Genomic DNA, 20,829 nt, shown 5'->3' with positions numbered 1-20,829 from the left:
ATTTGAAGGCTAATTCATATAGTTACCTGAGAGCTCCGTGAGAAAGATCACTTTTGTTGTAAAATTGTGCAAAGCAAACCAATATCGAAATTGAAGCTGTCAGCAATAAAACCCTTTTTCACCATCATAACCAATATTTATTAGCCCCTAAGTTACTGTAAATTATGTATCGAATGCAATATATATATTACATGTAATTGTATATTTCATTGCAATGAGATGGGAAAAGTCACCGTTTGAAAACTATCCATATTAGTGTGTGTAGCACCTACGTGCAACATGGTTGAATACAGCTTTTGAGACAAATATTGGTGATGTCATATTGATGGAGAATAACTTTGATGTTGCATTTCGACGATGTTTGTTAAGCAATAATTGGTCAACAGCAATCATATTATGAGCGGTTGTCTGACCAATAGTATACGTAGATATATACCAGGCTCGCCTCAAATGATTACTCGCCCACTTTATTACTAGTCAACCAGACACGAGGTACCTGGCTTTCAACTTCCAACTGCCAAACTCCCGACTCTAATGCTCATGGATATATATTGCTTTCAGTTCTTTCCCTGTGCTGATTCTGGAGTCGTTTACAAGGTCGTTTTTACATGCTTTTACCATTGTAGAGGCCTTTGTAGGGTATCCACATTCATTATTCACGGATGTACTCTTTCCTAAACAATCCCCTATTTTAGTGAATTTATTCATTGTAACAATCTTTGTTTTGTTTCTTATCATTATTTTGTGACGTATTAAAGCCAGAAGCTTTAACTGGATATTTTCGGTTGTGTGTATTTCATTTTCAGTACTACTGTTTTGTGTACCCCATATAATACCATATAATACTAGCAGTGAAAGAACCCCCTGTCCAGTGTGAGTTTTGTGGGTGTCCCTCAAATATAGAAATAAAAAGGCCTTACACTGTGAAGTAGAAGAGTTGACTTTTGACACACATACAGTATTAGAGAAGGCATCAATTCACTTGTGAACAAGCTCAGCAAACAGAGTTATGTGCTCGATATCGTCCGTGACAACTTTTAGTGCAGCCTTCTCGCAAAACTGATCAGCAAATTATATTCTTCATGTTTGGTTTAAACATTCTAGCAGCAACTAGGTAAAATATTCCACATACTACACATGACCAGCTTGGCAAAGGATTCATCTTGCCCATGAAGTTCTGAATGGCAATTTTTTTCAATTTTTCCACTGCTATTGAGGTGTTTTGTTGGATGACAACATAGACTTATGCTAGTTGTCTCAGGTTGCCATGCCATCGTACAGACGAGTGTCAACTTTGTTTTGAAGAAATCGCTGTACCAATACAGTAGGCCTGTTTTGTTATTAAGGTAGCTTGTGATTGGCGACTTATACCTAATAATTTATGAATGTATGACATTAGTAAAATGAAGATGGTTAAGCATGAATCACTCAACATATTTACATGTTGTTCTAACATTTCAGTTGCATACTCTTAGAGTATATTACGAACCACTAACATGAAGAAATTTAAAGAAGACAAGCATAAATGTAGGAAGTTTGGCGATATACTTGAATATCTTGGTGAATTTGGGACATATCAGAAGCGATGTTTCTATCTACTTTGCTTCATGACTATCTTACCAGCGTGCCATGCATTCGCCCAAGTGTTCTTAGCAGCTGGGTAAGAGTTGGGTAAATATGAAGACCAATGCAATCTGAACAACTCACTAATGTTCTGCCAAGATATGATGAAGAACCTCAGTATTCCCTCAGTGGAAAGCTCTAGTCAGTGTGGTAGTGGTTTGGTGTACAGTAATTGTAAACGCTATGAAAACATGTCATACACCAACAAAACTATGAAATGTAATCATGGATGGAAATACGATCGATCCCAATATAGGTCAACTGTAATTCAGGAGGTAAGTATCACCACAATATTGTGTATGTTGAAACAAAACAAATATGTGTTTTTGCGTTAATGTTTATAATTAATATATCTTCAAATTTCAAAGTATGAACACACAAGCCATTTTTAAACAGCTGTTGTAGGCCGACTTCATCCTCTGTGCATATATTTTACAAATTGTATCCAATTTGATTGAGGGCAATCTGCTGTTGAGAAATGGCTTGTATGTTCATATAATATAGTAACACATACATTGAGTAATTGTTTGATTAACGACAGTGGCAATAAGTAATTATTGCTGGTAGATGATATCGATGACTTTAAAATACTTCTAATTTTGTTCTTGCTATCGTAAACAAACTGGCAAATTCCAGAAACCGCTTCTGCCATGTTTAGAGCATGACGATTTAAACTTATTTATGGCACAAAATAGGAAAACATTTTCTGATAAGTGTATTTTCGAAACAACTGATCGACAATTAAGCTAAATGCCAACCACGATAATATGTCATGTGAAGATCAAAATTCCAGTCGATATCTCAAAGATATAAAAGTCAGTAATCTGAGTTATGGAAGGATTGGAAAGTGATATAGTTTAAGAATCATTCTGACCATCACCCAATTCCTGGCCCAATGACTTGAGGCTGACTTACTTGCTCATGAATAAACTATGTGAACTCTTGATTGCCAGAAAACCAGAATAGTAAACAAGGAAGTTGTGTTGTTGATGAGCCATGCAGACCCAGCTGGTATACCAAAATAGCACACATAGAAGGCAAAACTATTTAAAATCGAAACCCAGCTTATTTTTTACCGAAGCCCCATGTTTCCAATTGCACTAAATGTAGCAAGGCAAGCGAGCACTATCATGTATCATGAATGTAACGTGAAATGAATGCTAATGATACTCATGTACGTGACGTAGTTACATTTTCAATGACACATGCATGATGCACCCTTGCTATTTCAACTTATATTCGGGAACTAGGATAAATATATATTATTTTCCAATGTCATCTGCTCTAATTTACATCTACTAATTTACGTATATTGTGTAGAAATGACCCGGGGGGTTTGTACTTGCAAAAAATACTGACAGGGGTGTGTAGCTGGTTGTTTGAAACCCCTACCCCTTATCAGACAGAAATAAACTCAAATTGCCTACCCCTTTTCAGACAAACTGTGGATATTTGACACCCCTTTCCAGACAGTAAGCATAAATGGTAAACAGCGAATCAGAGGACCCTTTTCAGGTTTATTCATTCCGGGAAATCGGGGATGGTCAGCTATGTTTATTCACCTAGATGGACTCTCGGGGATAGACTTTGACGATCGAAATGAAGTTACAGAAAGAAATCAAAGAAAGCTTAGAAAGAACTCCCGTGTGCTGATAGTATTGGAGACACATTAAAAATGAATTCAAAATTACTTGAACTTGAGATATTGATGGAAAGGCTTATACAAATAAAGTAACTAATATGAACAGATTTAAGTGTAAAACTAACAAGGTCTGCACAATGTAAAAGTAATAAGATCTGCGTAATGTAATATCTATGTACTAAGTTTCATTGAAAACATTATTAATTATTATGCTAATTAGAGAATTAATATGAACAGAGTTTAACCCAAAATTAATCAGGCTGTCTATTGTCCTAGAGCATTTATGTACCAAATTTTATTCAAATGTGATGATCAGTACTCGAGATACCAGTATTAATTAATTATATTAATTATGATATTAAGAAGCATAAATATTTACCAAAAACTAATATGGTGTATAGTCCTAGATTCATTGAAATGTGATGATGAGTACTCTTTAAAAGTGTTATTAAAATCCAATGATTGGTTCTTTAGACATCAGTGTACCAGCCATGGAACAGCAAAAATGCAAATTAGGTAATTAATATGCACAATTATTTACCCCACAATTAATCAGGTCTCTGCATAGTCCTAGAAGATCTATGTCACAAGTCTTATTGAAATGTGATGAATAGTACTTGAGATATCAGGTGAAAAGCTGAAAATTAACTAATTATGCTAATAAGGTGATTAATATGCTCAAATATTTACCCCAAAACTAATTAGGTCTCTGCACAGTCCTCAAGTAACTATGTACCAGGTTTCATTGAAATGTTATCATTACTACTTGAAATATCGAAAAGCTGAAAAATTATTAATTATGCAAATTAGGTAATTAATATGAACAGATTTTTACCCAAAACTAATCAAATCTGCACATTAGTTCAGAGCATCTATGTGCTAAGTTTCATCAAAATCCAATGAGTGGTTCTTCAAATATCAGTGGAACAGACATGGAACAGCTTCAAATAAGTTAATTATCATGCAAATTAGCTAATTAATATTCATGGAGTTTTACTAAAAACTATTCAAATCTACGAATTAGTTCAGAGCATCCATGTGTCAAGTTTCATCACAATTCAATGAGTGGTTCTTCAGATATCAGTGGAACAGTCATGGAACAGCTAAAAATCAGCTAATTATTATGCAAATTAGGTAATTATTATTCATGGATTTTTACCAAAACCTAATCAACTCTGCGCATTATCCCAGAGCATCTATGTACCAAGTTTCATCGAAATTTGATTAGTGGTTCTTGAAATAATGGTGGAACAAAAAAAGTGACAAACATACATACATACATTTCTGTTTTTTATTACGCAGTTAAAAGCAATTTACATTTCAAATTTACATATTTATATGAAGCTTAAAGAAAGAAATATTGCACAAAATAAAGAAATTGATACTGTCATATCATAATTAACAAATAAGTAAATAACATTCATATTACATTACGAAAATCAAATATATATATATATCGATGGTCGCGTAGAGACGATACAAAGTTCGATTATAGGTGAGTGGCGTCGACAATGCAGTCCGAGCTTGTGTGCATAACACATTTGTCCATAAAGGCGCATGGCAGTTGGATACGTCAAGTCAGGTCCATATATTCTGGATACCTCAGTATATCTTCGTTAACAGTCGCTAAAGCGTCGTTGATGCACAATTGTGTTGTGAAAGTACTCATTGTGTGCGTGACGAGATGGTACTTAAACTCATTAGAGAGTCTGAAACGTATACGGGCTTTAATACACTGTAGAACGTTTGTTTGCGATAGTCCCTTGATTTTATTAAAACGGGTTACATGAATAGCACATTTCAGAGATGTGATCAGGTAGCACAACAATCGGTGAGTTGGTGTGATGGTTTTCTTTCTGGGTGGACCAAGAATATACCATGACAATGGAATGGTGTCCATGTTGAGTAGCTGGTGAGTTATTGTATTGAATGTTTCAAAAAGAGGAGCCAGTCTCGGACATTCAACAAAGATGTGCACCAGATCATCGTGTTCGTTACATTCATCTGACGTACGTATTTGAGATTTCAATAAATAACCACCTGTAGGATATGCAGCGCGCAAGAGACGCCACTGCAGGTCATCGACCTTTTTTGTGGTCGGAAGGAGGTAGCAATCTGTAAAGTTCGGTTTGTCGACAGGGTTGAGAGACAGAACATCTCTCCAGACATTATCACTGTGTGTAGTTGCTTTTGACAATTTTCTTGTTGATATGAGAAATTTATAGATACGTCCTTTGTCAAATTTGTATAACGGACAATGTAAAAGAATGTCGTTGAGTTCATCATTAAAGATTAGCTCAAGTGAGTAGTTTCTGTCAGATATTTGTATTTCACTCGTATTGTGATTGTTAATAATGTGTTTCCAAGGAGTTGGTATGGCTCGGTGTGTCACATCAAGGGTATATATATAAGGAATATATGGGTACTATTTCATGTAAATCATCAACTTGTAGCCAATTATTAGTACCGTAACCTATCAGGTCAACAACTTTGGTAATGCCAGCTTCACGGAAATGTAACAAATTAAGTGGTGTGTTTTGAATTGGATGCAAGACCAGTGGGTTATTAAACAATGGTTCTGCACACACTTCCACAAATGTGGATGGTTTGTCCTTTCTTAATGTTGTAAGAGAGAACCAGGTCTTAAGAATGTCATGATAAAATGCTGGAAGGCCAACGGTGGGTTTGTTAAGACGTGTGATATATAGCTGTTTATCATAATTCAAACCATGTACCTGCCTGAGAAAATATTCCGTGAATGAGAAACTAGAGTGTTTCAAATTAGCATACAAATACCTTTGAATGAACTGAATACGGAAAGTAACAATACGTGTAGGCAAGTGTATCAAACCTTGAACACCATCACATATGGGCAAGTAAACCGTTTCGGCAGTAACCCAATGGCGACCTTGCCAAAAGAAATTCAGAAACATTTGTTGAAGTTGATCATTTTTTTTCCTTTGGTCGACAAAGACAAACAAGTCGGTGTAATAGTTTTGATGCTATTAATTGGTTCACAACTAAAGCGCGCCCTCTATAAGACATGGCATGGGCGTATTTTGTTCACCATTCGAGTTTTGATTCAATTTTGTCGATTAAGTTTTCCCAGTTTTTATCTAAGAATACCTGATTATTTCCAAGAAAAGTGCCCATGATTTTCAAACCGTTATTGTTCCAGGTTATACCCATTGGTCTGTCGGTTCTTGTTTTCCATTTTCCGACCCACAAACCTTGCGATTACCCGTAATTAACACAGGAATTGCTAGCACGTTCGTAGATGTGCAGCCACTATTCAAGTTTGTAAAAATCACTATTTTTTTGTGAGAAAGAAACTCACATCATCTGCATAGGCAGTCAGATTAACACTTTTGCCACACGAGTTACGTATTTTCACACCTTGAATTTGACTCTGAATTCTGACTTTATGAAGTAACGGTTCTATGACTAATGAATAAAGTTGACCTGATAGAGAGCAGCCTTGCCGTATTCCACGTGAAAAGGGAATGTGATTTGTGAGGCTATTGTTGATACGTACGAGACTTTGTGTATCGGAATAAATGAGCTGAATGTATTTGACGAACTGATCCCCAAATCCAAAAGCCTGCAGTGTACTAAAAAGATAATTGTGATGAATACGATCAAACGCCTTCTCCTGGTCAAGAGAGACAATGCCGAGTGAGATATTATTTTCATTTGAGTATGTTATGACGTCACGTAGTAGGTTAATGTTATCAAAAATCTGTCGACCCGGAACACAGTACGTTTGATCAGTGTGAATAATGTTTCCCAGTACACATTTTAACCTGAGTGAAATAGCTTTGGTCAAAACCTTGTAGTCAGCACATAAAAGGCTTACTGGTCTCCAGTTTTTCAACAAAGAATTGTTTGCTTTTTTTGGAAGGAGCGTTATCATAGCCCGCCGACAAGACAAAGGCAGAATACCGTCCTCTATGGAGGCTTTAAAAACATTATATAAATCTGGTCCAATCAGTGTCCAGAAGTGTTTATAGAACTCCCCCGGCAATCCATCAATGCCGGGTGATTTACCGTTGGATAACAGTTTAACTGCACTTGTGAGTTCATCATATGACAATGGCGCATCGCAATTGTCTCTAAGATTATTATCGAGTCTGGGAAGATCTGAGAGTATTTTGTTACGGCAGTCCATTGAAACGGGGTCAGGAGAAAACAGTGAAGTATACAAATTGTTAGCCAGTTGTCGCATTTCGCCTTGATTTTCAGTTACAGTGCCGTCTGTACGCTGCAACTAGGTCATGACCTTTCTGGTACCTTTCTGTCTTTCAATGTCAAAAAAGAACGCTGTTGGCGCATCGTTCTCATTCAGGATTTTGTGCCGGGGCCTGATTGCGGCCCCTTTAGTTTCGGTTTGAACCAGGTTTTCTAGTAGCGCCTTTTTGTCGTTTAATTCTGTAGTCATTGATGGAGTGTTATGTGAGTTTTGTTCAAGGTGTGCTATTTCTTTACTGAGTGTGTATTTAGTTTGCTTGTAACTATTACTAAGTTTTGCTGTATATTGTTTAGTAAGTTCTTTAATTTTAGCCTTCCAAACATCCCACCACATTTGCAAAGAGTTGAAACGTGGCTGTTCATTACGCTATAGAAACCAATAATCATATAGTATTTGACAGTACTCCTCGTCATAAAGTAAGCTGGTGTTGAAACACCAGGAAGGATTACGGTTATTGACACGTTTGAACGACAGACATAGTTTGACAATACAGTGATCAGAGAGGTTGGAATGCGGCTCGATTGACGTGTATTTAATTCGTTGTGTGAGGGATTTAGATATGAAAAAAGTATCAATACGTGATTTATTTTGATTTCTTATCCAAGTGTATTCTCGAGCGTTCGCATTGACATGGCGCCAAGCATCAATAAGTTTGAAACGCGCAGTTAGATTTGAGAGAAAGTTTGAAGATGGTGTGTGTGGTTCAGCACTGTTAGGCCTGTCAATATTTGGATTTATAGTGCAATTGAAATCGCCGCCCAGAATGACGGGATCTTGATTTATTCTATTAAGCAATTGTTTCAGCAATTTAAAGAAAGTTAATCGCTCCGTTCCATCCGTCGGTGTATATACATTAATTAGATGAACTGGGGCGCCATCAACGTTCACATGTGCATGTAGCAACCGCCCTGGAACAACGTCCTGAGAACTCAGAACATCAATATTGGAACGTGGATTTATTAGTATCGCAACACCTGCTGAATGTTTAGAACCATGTGAAAATAGAACTGGAGCCCTCCAAACCACCTGCCATTTAGGTTCATCCGAAACAATAGTGTGTGTTTCCTGTAGAAAGTGGAAATCACTAAAATGATTCATTTTTAAAAGTTCAAAGAGCTGATATCGCTTTAAGGAGTCACGACAACCGTGTACATTCCATGTAACAGCGGAAAAATTCGCCATTGAAATGAGCAAAAAACAACCAAGTATTACATAGAGACAAGATATCAACCAGAGGTTCATTATACAACAATTCATTTATTTTTCGTTTTTGTAACCTGTTGGGTAACAATACCACGTCTCTTGTTTATCATATCGTCACTGGCTTTTCCACGTGTGTCGTCACAATTACTCTGGTCAGCTTTTTTATAGAGAGAAGCCTCAGAATATCACAAAAAAATCACATTTGTTCTTTAATTACTAGTATTTCAATTTATTTTCTTTGTAGTGCTTTGCAACTCTTGATGTCAGTCTCTGTATCCGTATTTTTTCTTTACTAGGAACGTCAATATGTTTGCGTAGGTGGTTCAGTGACTTAATTAAAAGTCTGAAATCAGCACAAAATAGGGTAGCCTGCTCCACCAATTTTCTTGAATTGTATGATTCTTCCAGGAATGTCATCAATGATTCGTGAGAGAGGAGTTTTTCTGATTCTTTTGAAGATTCGTCTTGTGAAAGCTGAGATAGCCCAGACATTTCTGACGTCACTGACTCTGCATCATCTCTATCACCCGTCATATAGACTGGTTCAGAAGGTTTATTAACATCAAAATCAAAAGACATTGATTCATGCGAGTCCCCGGGGAGAGTAAACGAAGTGTAACTCTCCAAAGAAGAGGGAAGGGTTCGTACCTTCTCCTCATTAGTATGATTTAAAATAGGTATGCTATTAGAATTGATCGGGTTAACAGGTGTGTTTTGACTTGAGTCATCAACATTGATCGCAATAGAGTCAATGTCAGTGTGGGTGTATTGTTTTCATTGTTTACGTTATTTGGACCAGGTTCATTTGCATTTATAGTGTCAGTACACATGGCGGTTTGATCAGTATTTGATTCATCTTTAGAAAGTTTGCGTTTCGCGCTATTCATGTTAGATATCTCGTTGTCATTTAATTGAGTGTCATTTATATCATTTTTTGTAGTGGGTAGATTGTTATCTTTACGTAGATCAGCTGGTGACGGTGCATGCGACTCAGTTTCATCAACATGCATTTAATTTTCATTGTTTTTATCAGTTAGTGACAGCGTGTTTTCCGCGCTATGTGTATTAGTTTCAGAGTTTGTATTGACATAGTCATCAGTAGATAGCTTTTGGTTATTTTGTGATGTGAGTGCAATATTTTCACGGCAGTTACGCTGAACATGCCCTTGTTTGTGACATTTATAGCAAGTGATCTCATCTGTAGACAAATAAATACGATATGACCTCTCCTCGTACACAACATTAATGACACCTTCCAGTTTATCTTCACACAACATGTAGACTTGTCTACGAAAAGACTTAACATGTTTCAAGTCTGGATTTTTACATCCCAATGGTATTAAGCGAACTGTGCTCACAACACGCCCGTATCGTTTTAACTCGTCCTGTAAAACATGACTAGGTATAAAGGGAGGAACCTTGGTCGCAGGTTTCACAAGTGGTTGAACATAAATAAAAGAATCACCAATTGAACTTATCCCGGCAGCACAGACCTCCTCGACTGCCTCCAATGAGTCCAAAAAAACGATCACACTGCCATTAACCCGTGACGCCGCTACAACATGTTTCGGCCCAAGCATATCAGAAATTGCGCGAACATACGCTTCAATGCCAACACCAGCAACAGATTCACACTTCAGGCCATGTTTACGAGTTAAACCCGCAAAGGGATTGCCACGTGAAAGGCTCGCCGAGGTGGCGGCCATATTGGATGGATGTACTCGCGGGTCTGAAAAGACCCACGATGTAAAAACAAGTAAAAGAACGGCAAAAATATGCCCAAGAACCAAAAGCAACGTACCAGTAGAACCACAGAGTACTTGTATATACAATTGTTGACAAATTGAGGTAAACTTGGCTTGCAAAAAGGCGAAAACGACCAATTCGGCAGGAGCTCAGCTCAAACACGTCCGTATGCAAATAAATACATACATACATACATACATTTCTATATTTTATTTCTCAGTAAAAAATCAAATTACAGTCTCGTACTTAGAATTGGTTCACAGTATACAATCCAACGAGCGACAAAAGCTTTGCAACAGCGATTTTCGAAGTCAATAAACTACAATATTCTACAGTTAAAAATATGAAAAGATCGATGATTTAAAACTCTGAAGCATTATACAATATAAAAATAGACGATATAAAAACAAAGTCATGAAATAACGGTACATTATTAAACATATAAAATGTTCCAGAAAACGGAGTCCGTGTGATATTTCCCTGGTTGTTGCACAAACGTGTCGTGCACCAAATCATCTTTATCATCACAGAAAACGCACGCATCTGAATTTCTGATTTTAGATTTCAAGTAAAAACCACCAGTTGGATAAGCGCCATGTAAAGGGCGGCATTGCAAATCGCCGTCTTTTTTGGTGACTGGCGCAATATAGCAGTCACGAAAGTTTGGCGTAATATCAGCAGGCAAGGATAAAATATCCGACCAAACTGCTTCGTAAAGAACATTATCTTTAGAGAGTTTATTGGTAAGTACAAGAAACTTATACAGCTCTCCTCCCTTATCGATCTTATAGAGAGGATAGTTCAGCAGGATATCATTCCCGTCATCCCGGTACACTAATTCTAAGGAGTAATTAGTGTCACGTGACTCAGTTTTATTTATATGACTGGACTTATTTATTATACCATGCCACTCTAGTGGTTTCGCACGTTTTATTACATCTAGTGCCATAGTAAGAAGGCGTTTTGAATATATGGGCACTAATCTATATAACGTGTCAACATGAAGCCAATTGTGGTTATTATCGAGCAGATTCCCGATTGATTTTAGTAAGCCCGGCTTGATGGAAATGCAACATGTTTAGTGGAGTATTACGAACATGGTGTATTATAAGTGGGTTAAAAAACAAAGGTTCATTACACACGTCATCAATGGTTGATGGCCTACTTTTCCTCACTGTCGTAAGTGTGGACCAAATTTTCAGAAGCTCTTGATAAAATACAGGGATATCAGTTAATGGTATGGGAGTGTGAATAACAAATAGTTGCTTGTCATAGTTAAGGTTATGAAGTTGTAGAAAATAATCAGTAAAAGCATAACACGGGTGATTTGAATTGCTGTATAAATAATGTTGTAAATATTGTAAGCGAAAAGACGCAATACGTGTATGTAAATGAATCAGCCCTTGCCCGCCCTCACATGGCGGTAGATAGACAGTGTTCGCAGGGACCCAATGACGGCCCTGCCAAACAAAGTTTAAAAATAGCTTTTGTAACAAATCAATTTGCTCTCTAGACGGACTCAAACACACAAGTCTATGAAGAAACTTAGACGCAACAAGTTGATTGACGACCAAAGTGCGCCCTCTGTATGACATAGCTGGTGCATACTTATTCCACCATTCAGGTTTGGCTTCAACTTTTTCAGTGACGTCTGCCCAGTTTTTATCCAAGAACGACGCATTATTACCAAGATATGTACCTAGGACTTTAAGTCCCTCATTGTTCCACTGTATATTTAATGGGTTGTCAATTCGGGTTTTCCAGCTGCCCGCCCATAATCCCTTAGATTTAGCATAGTTTATGCGCGAGTTGCTTGCACCCTCGTAAATATCTAGCCATTCCTGTAGTTTTGAAAAATCACCATTTTGAGTAAGGAAAAAGCTTACATCGTCAGCGTAGGCAGTGAGGTTAACATTTTTATCCGAACCATGTATATTAACACCTTGAAGTTGACTTTTAATTCTTATCTTATGAAGAAGTGGCTCGATGGCTATTGAATATAACTGCCCAGAAAGGGAACAGCCTTGGCGTATACCACGTGAGAAATTAACTGGACTTGTTAAACTGTTGTCGACCCGCACAAGGCTTTGTGTACCTGTGTAGATTAGCGCAATGTATTTAACAAATTGGTCGCCAAAACCAAAGGCTTCAAGTGTTTTAAGAAGATATCCATGGTGTACCCTATCAAACGCTTTTTCCTGGTCGAGAGAAACAATACCAAGTGGTATATTATTAGTATTTGAATATGTTATGACGTCACGAACCAGGTGAATATTGTCAAAAATACGTCTACCAGGAATAGAATATGATTGGTCAGTGTGTACGACATTACCGATTACTGAACGCAATCTGATGGAGAGTGCTTTAGTAAGTATTTTGTAATCAGCACATAAGAGACTTACAGGTCGCCAATTTTTTAGTGATGTGTTGTCACCCTTCTTTGGTAGGAGAGTGATGACAGCACGGCGACAAGACAAAGGAAGTTGCCCATCCTCGATCGAGGCTTGGAAAACATTAAACACATCCTTACCAAGAACTGGCCAAAAATGTTTGTAAAATTCACCGGGTAATCCATCGATACCCGGGGACCTACCACTAGACAGTTGCTTGACGGCCAAAGAAAGCTCGTCAAAAGACAAAGGAGAGTCACAGTCATCTCTCAAATCATCGTCAAGTTGATTGAGGAAGATCTTCCAGAATTTTGTTTTGACATTCAACAGAGACAGGATCTGGCGAGAACAGATCAGAATAAAAACTATGCGCAAGATGGCGAATCTCATTTGGAGTCTCAGTAATAGTACCATCAGGTCGCTGTAGTTGGGTAATGACCTTTCGACTACCTCTATTTTTCTCAATATCAAAGAAAAAACAAGTTGGTGCGTCACTCTCGTTTAGAAATTTATGACGAGATCTAATAGCCGCACCTTTGGTTTCTGTTGTAACGAGATTTTCAAGTAGTGTCTTTTTATCTTTAATCAATTTATTAAATGCTGGATTGTTATTGTTCATATTTTGCTGTTCAATGAGTGCGATGTCTGCAGATAGTGTGTGCTTCATTTGTTTGTAATTATTACTAAGTTTAGGAGTATACTGTTTAGTCAGTTCCTTTATTTTGAGTTTCCCGACGTCCCACCACATTTGTAAGGACGTAAAGCGAGTTCTCTCTTTACGCCACGACACCCAGTATTCGTGTATTATTGTACAATATTCTTTGTCGTGCAACAGACTTAGATTAAAGCACCACACAGGATTACGATTATTAATCTGCTTGAAAGCGATACATAACTTAACTATACAGTGATCTGTGAAATCAAAATGCGGTTTTATGGATGCATGTTTGATTCTGGAAGTAAGAGACTTAGAGATAAAGAATGTATCTATTCGAGATTTACTCTCGTTTCTCACCCAAGTATATTGCTTTAACGGTGTATTAAAATGACGCCAGGCGTCGACAAGTTTGAAACGTATCAGCATGTTGGAAAGAAACTTGCCGGACACAGGGTGCGGTTCCGTAGTGCCCGCCCTGTCAACCTCGGGGTTAGTGGTACAGTTTAAATCACCACCTGCAATTACTGGATCATCATTGAGACCATTCATAAAATGCTTAAAAACTTTAAAAAAAACTCTAAACGCTCCAACCCATTAGTAGGTGCATAAACATTGACCAGATGCACAGGGTAGCCGTCGACATTGGCGTGAACGTGAAGTAACCGGCCGAATACAACATTCAGAACATTAATATTTTTATTTGGATTAACAAGAATTGCCCGTGACACCGGACGAGTGAGTATTTTCATGCGAGAAAAAGAGAGGTGCTCTCCAAACTACTTGCCAAGTAGATTCATCAGTAGAAACAGTGTGCGTCTCTTGGAGGAAATAAAAATCACTAAAATGGTTTATTTTGAGAAAGTTAAAGAGTTGGTACCTCTTAAAAGAGTCCCTGCACCCATGCACATTCCAAGTAACAGCTGATATGTTAGCCATTATTGATAGTAAAAAATAAACAACCAAGAATACGGTAAATACTCGCAATGAAGAAATAACGAGCCATTTATATATGTATGTATTTGTACCATATAGAAAACAGACCAGTTTATTTACCTCAATTTTTAGCCTTCCCACGTCTAGTGGAAAGTCCACGCTTGGTATTCAATATTGCGTCAGTAGGTTTTACATTGATATCAATAGTGCAGTCATGATCCGCAGTGCCGGACATTTTTTTTTTAAACTCGTTTGTAGTGTTGACCGAGTTTAGCCGTCATGCGCTGGATACGGATTTGTTCTCTACTGGCCATTGAAGTACCCTTACGTAGATGGTTTAAAGAGCGGATGAGGTCAGGGCAAAACTCAGTTGCGTCCTCGCCATGGAAGTAGAGGGAGGGGTTAGTACCATCTCCTCACCATTAATATTAATTTCAATTAAATCAGACTGAACCTGAGTAGGGGCGACAGGTGCGCTATGAGAATGCGTAACCGTGTTTGAGCAGGTGTAGTTTGAGTCAAGTTAATTTGGTCGGTCTCATTAGCATTTGAATTCACTGTACGCGTGCCAGTTTCATGTTTATTATTATCCTTTTTTTCATGTTCAATAGTAGCCGTCGGTTTAATATTATCGTTTATTTTAGGTTTATCATATCAGGTTTTTTAAACGAAGTATTAATTTCTCGTAAAGGTGGTAAAACAGTATCATCAAGATGACTTATCATTTTAGTTGAGTCGTTTGTGTTTTGATCGCTCTGATCAGTACCCGTCATGACATTATTTTCAAGTACATTGTTTGCTGTACTAATATTTGTTGGTGGTGTGAATGCATTCTCGCTACAATTGCGCTGTATATGGCCCTTTTTAAAACACTTGTAACACGTAATTTCATCCGTTGACAAGTAAACACGATAATACCTTTGCTCGTGCATAACGTTTATAATTCCCCCCCCCCAGTCTATCAATGTCACACAACATATACAACATATACTTGTCTCCGGAAAGACTTGACGTGCTTCAATTCCGGGCTTCTACAACCCAACGGGATCATCCGTATAGCACTGACAACCCGGCCATAGCGTTTTAGTTCACTTTCCAGTGCCTCATTAGAGATAAAAGGGGGAACCCCAGACAGAACAACTTTAGTTGCCGGTTTTACAAGTGGCTCAACGTAAATCTGACAATCACCAACGTTACTGAGACCATTTACGCAGACTGTTTCAACTGAATTTAACGAGTTAACAAAAATAAGAACACTTCCATTTGCCCGTGAGGCGGCGACTACTTTTTCGGGCACAATAACACCAGCGACTGCTTGGACATAAGACTCAATTTTGACACCATCAATGGATTCACACTTAATCCCATGTTTCCCACGTTGACTCGCCATGCCGGCGGCCATCTTGTTTTGACAGCCCGGCGAGTCGACACAACTCAAAAAAAAAACAAAAAACAAAGAAAAGTCGGCAGATTTATGCCTAAGCAACAAAATAAGACAAAAATCAAGCACAGAAAGTACTTATAAAGCCTCATGAAACCAAGAAAGTAACTACTTAACTTGCAAAGAGGAGTAAAACGGTGATTTTCAGGAGCACAGCTCAAACACGTTCGTATGCAAATACATACATACAGATATGCAGATGGGGTAGCTGCAAAGACTCCCTTTTGTGCTTCGCACACGGGAGTCAAAAATCAGCTTCATTCTCCTGATTGTTGGATCACTCAAGCTCTAGAGACAGTCTTTGGAAAATATGGACACCTTTTCAGACAGAAATAATGAAAAAAGGATAACCCTTTTCAGACAGACCTGGGTAAAACAACATACCCCTTTTCAGACAGAAGTGGTGAATTTGGGACCCCTTTTGGCGGCACGTATACATATAGCACTTCAATGTGAGTACCCCCCCCCCCCCCGGGAGAAATGACCAATTTTGTAAATGGAAATGTTAGACATTAGACGCTACAAAAAGTAATCTGGGCACTCAATTCATTAAACACAAATATATCTATGATCACCACCCTATTATATATTTCTTCTGTGTGAACTGTATTCAAATATAATTTATTGTTTGTTTGTTGCAGTTCGATTTAGTGTGTGATCGATATTACTTGGGAGCACTATCATCTTCTGCTTATATGGCTGGATTATTCATTGGGTCTGTAGGGTTTGGAGCACTTTCTGACAAGTCAGTGAATATTTAATAACTATAATTACACCATTTGGTGCTGTAAGGGAATATTATTTTGCCTTCGGATATATGTTATTAGCTTTTCTGGCGTACGTCAGATATTGGAGGATATTGCAGTTGTGCTTGTCATTACAGGCCACGATTTATTTGATTATACTGGTGGTAAGTGGTGTTGTCATAGAGTGTTATTTGTTGAAAACAAAGGTGTCAATTGCTGTAAACAAATGTATCAATTAGGTTCAGGCTAAGAATGTATTGTATTAAAATTCATTGGTAATTATAAATGTCTCGGGCAAATTATATGAAATTTAAACTGCTATGTGTAGTTTCAGTTGTCATGAAGTGGGCATACCAGAGCATATATCACCAATAATGTTTTATCTACATGTTAAGGATCATTCCCGAATCACCGAGATGAAAAGGCAGTGGCGATCTTTAGAAAATGTGCAGAGGTAAATAAAGTTACTGTTCCTACCTGTGTGTTTGAAGAGTTGGCCGAGATGAACAGAGACTTAAAGGTATGTTACATCTACATTATTGATTTACAAGTCATCTGCTATATCGCTGAAATAGGGTAATAAGATAATTGTCAAACAATTAATAATGAGTGTCTACTTGAACCTATTGTAGGTTGATCATAATAAATTACACCACAAATGCCATTTTTGTATATTGTGCCACCTTAGATTTCTTCCATCTATCACATAATATATCTGAATTGTATGCTCCACGTTTAAATGCTTCAACTGGTTAACTAGTTATATCCTAGTCTCATATAATTCTCGAATAATTCATGTTATTTTATTATTGTTATATGTAATAAATGGCATCTTATCTGTTTTGTATATTTGTACTGTTTTGCAGTGTATATAGTATGTTTCAACATGATATGATTTCAAAAGTACTTGCACAAATAATTTATCTTGTTTACTTCTTACAGGAGAAACATGCTGGTAGTTGACCTCCTTCGACTTCCAAACATGAGAAAGAAATCTTTAAAACTCTTTTATATTTGTCAAGGTCAAATAACACAAATAATTAAATCAGATTATGTCAGATGACAGCTTCTAAACTAAAATAATGTTTTCTTTGAAGTAGAGCATCTGGCAGTGTTATAGACCTGGATATTCACCACACAATTAACCATTCTTTTTAAACAGGTTTACTATCAGCTTAGTTTACTATGGTCTGTCACTTAACACATCCAACCTTGGAGGCAATGACTACCTAAGTGCTTTTATGTCTGGAGCAGTGGAGATACCAGCATATACACTATCGATCTTTCTACCCGAATCATCGATGGTCTTTGTCATTGGTATTAATATTAGCAGGAGTGTCACGTATACTTACTCTGTTTACACCAGTTTGTAAGTAACATTTGAATAGCTGAATAAATCCGTCTATACTCAATAAATCTATTCCCTTTTAAAATAGAAGTAATAATAAATACAAAATAATCAGAAAGCAATAGACGATGATGAATGATTGTGATCATTTCTTACTAATAGGATTTAAATATATGTGTAATTTACGTAGCATCAATGAGAAATATATTTTATTCCAGTTCTCTAGAATATGGGTAATTTTCTATTTGTATTGGTGATAAAGATACAAACGCTGTATATCATTTTCATGCTGTGGATTGGTATAACATTGGCAATGGTCGGGAAATGTGGTGTCTCTGCAGCATTTGCAATCGTCTATATAGTTACTACTGAAATATATCCGACTAATGTTAGGTGAGATGTTAGCAGCAATACAATGACCTATATTTGTGAATAAGACAATATTATTCAGTCAAAACAAATTATTAGCAGTTTGCAGAACCATAGAACATAATGGTGATTAAAAAGATATGTCTGAAATTTTATGGAATTTGAATGTTTGTTTGTTGGCTGTGAACCCTTCTCCTACTCACATGTGTTGTTCTGAAAACAGTCCCACATTAAGTCTTTTCATATGTTCAAAGCAATTTATGATTTTAATTCATGAGTGTTTTCATGTACCTCTAAAGCATTGTAGTGTAATATAAATATACAATTTATATGTTATTCTTGTTTGTTTTTTGAAAGATTACAAAACTTGTATTCATAACATAACAAATCATAATATAAAGAATATCACGCCGTTACCGAACACCTCATTGGCATTAACATCATCATTTTGACCGAGTCAAAGTTGGATATAACCAATGTAATGCAATGTAATTATTCTACCTGCCTCTAATGGCAGATCTGAGTTATATATTACCACTGTACTATATGCTGGTATTAAATTTGCTTCATAGTTAAATTTCAGTGGTAGATCTTGCCAATGTCTATCAAGTGTGTTTATAAATGTATTTACATGTTTGATAAGATTGTTCCACATTTCAATCATATCACCCCGTAGCCTTTTGAAGGCCAATTATGGTATTTTTAATTTCTGTAGTATAACTTGATAACTTTGGTCTTGTAGCCCTTTGTTGAACCACGCCTGATTAGCGTATTCAATATAGGGTCTAACTAAAGCTTTGTAAAGCATGCAAAAAGAATCAATATCAAAATACTCATAATTTCTTCTAATAACACCTAGTATTTGATTAGCTTTGTTGATTTTCTCATTCATATGCATCTCAAAAGACAATTTCTGGTCCAAAATTACCCCTATACCTTTCTCATGGCTACAACGTTGAAGAATATATTTATCTGGTCCCATGGTATACTTAAAGTCTATAAAACTGGATTTACGCCCCTTCTGACATTTACATTTATTTGGGTGAAATGCTCCGTTGGTGCGCAAATGAGTTGATTGTTCCATTTACCATCAGGCACGCTGTGAACCTTTGTTATTCAGACAGTGTTACAGAGCTGATGCTAGAGTTCCAAGATAAAGGCTAAGTAAAAGCATCTGTAAATATTAGGTAGTTAGGCTGTTCATTAAGGAGCTCCATTTAAACGATCGTTCACGTCTCTCTTTATGAGTTGATTGTGTACTGTGTTGTGTTTGTTCATTTTTTTTCGGGAATTGTATTTTTGCTTGTGGATTCTGATGTTGTCGGGGTTTGCTTGTTTGCACACAAGTGTATTATTAGATATGTTCCCTCCATGAGGCAAATCACTCAATGATTGGCCAACTTGTTTTGCCTCACAATGTTAATTTGCCTTTTTTCTAATAGATAAGCACAACAAAAACATATTCTTAAACCAGTTCGAGAAACATTTAAAAATAATTGTCCCATTCATGTTTGGTTGTCGTTTTTCATCTTCTGTCTAAGGCTCGCTTGTCTATATTTTAACACAGAACCATAGGAGTTGGACTTTGTTCCATGTGTTCCCGAATTGGTGGTGTTTTAGCACCACAGATGATATTAATTAAAACACTATGGGAGCCATTACCAATCGTCATATTTGGAGCAACATCAATTTCAGCTGAATTAGTGACATTATTGTTACCGGAAACACGTCGTCAGAAATTACCTGAAACGCTAGAAGAAGGTGAAATTTTTGGAATGTGAGTATTCAATACTATTGTTTTTCAATATAAAATTGAAACCATACACTATTGAATGTGATTGCTCTAACTCACTAACAACGCCCTATTCTTATCCTTTTAGAGCATATGCAAAATTATCAATTAGTGATGAAGGAAATAATAAAATGAAAATGCTGGAGACAACTGTGTAGATCTGTGCATTTGCCAAGTTTATTTTAATACATTGCTCAATAGTTCCTGAGTACCTAGTGCATGATAATGTGTATATTGAAAATAACCAGGTTTATACATACGTGACATATGATACCTCAAAAAAATGCTCAGCGCCAATACCCACATTTGATGCGAATTTGCTTGTGATATTCAAAACCATTTTAATTTATAAACAGTATTGTCAAGACATATATAATAGTATTTGTGACTTTATTCAATTGTTATGTATTTTTGAATGTTAAAGTTATCATGTACTTCTTCATATTTGGTTTTCGATGTATCAATTCACATTCGATTGTAGTAAAAACGGTGTAACTGCATGTTTTTTCCGTTTTTGTTGTATTTTTGGAACGAATAGAATTGTAGTTTTACATATAATACATGCAGTTCATTTTGATTTTCAAATGTTGGAAAGCCAAATAATGAAACTGCGAAATAAAATAATAATAAAAAACATAAATTTAAGGTAACTGTATTGACGTTTATTGTAATACCGATCTAAACATGTG

The 20,829-nt window shown here is 36.7% G+C and overlaps 1 pseudogene; it reads left to right on the top strand.

Annotated features, from left to right (window-relative positions):
- The first annotated feature begins 1,496 nt into the window (after positions 1 to 1,496).
- On the top strand, positions 1,497 to 20,298 carry LOC144361174 (organic cation transporter protein-like; annotated as a pseudogene).
- Positions 20,299 to 20,829: the final 531 nt, after the last annotated feature.

This window comes from Saccoglossus kowalevskii, chromosome 11 (genome assembly GCF_978046115.1).
Source record: "Saccoglossus kowalevskii chromosome 11, keSacKowa6.1, whole genome shotgun sequence".
Taxonomy (NCBI): domain Eukaryota; kingdom Metazoa; phylum Hemichordata; class Enteropneusta; family Harrimaniidae; genus Saccoglossus; species Saccoglossus kowalevskii.
This window is presented reverse-complemented; position numbering and strand designations above follow the sequence as displayed.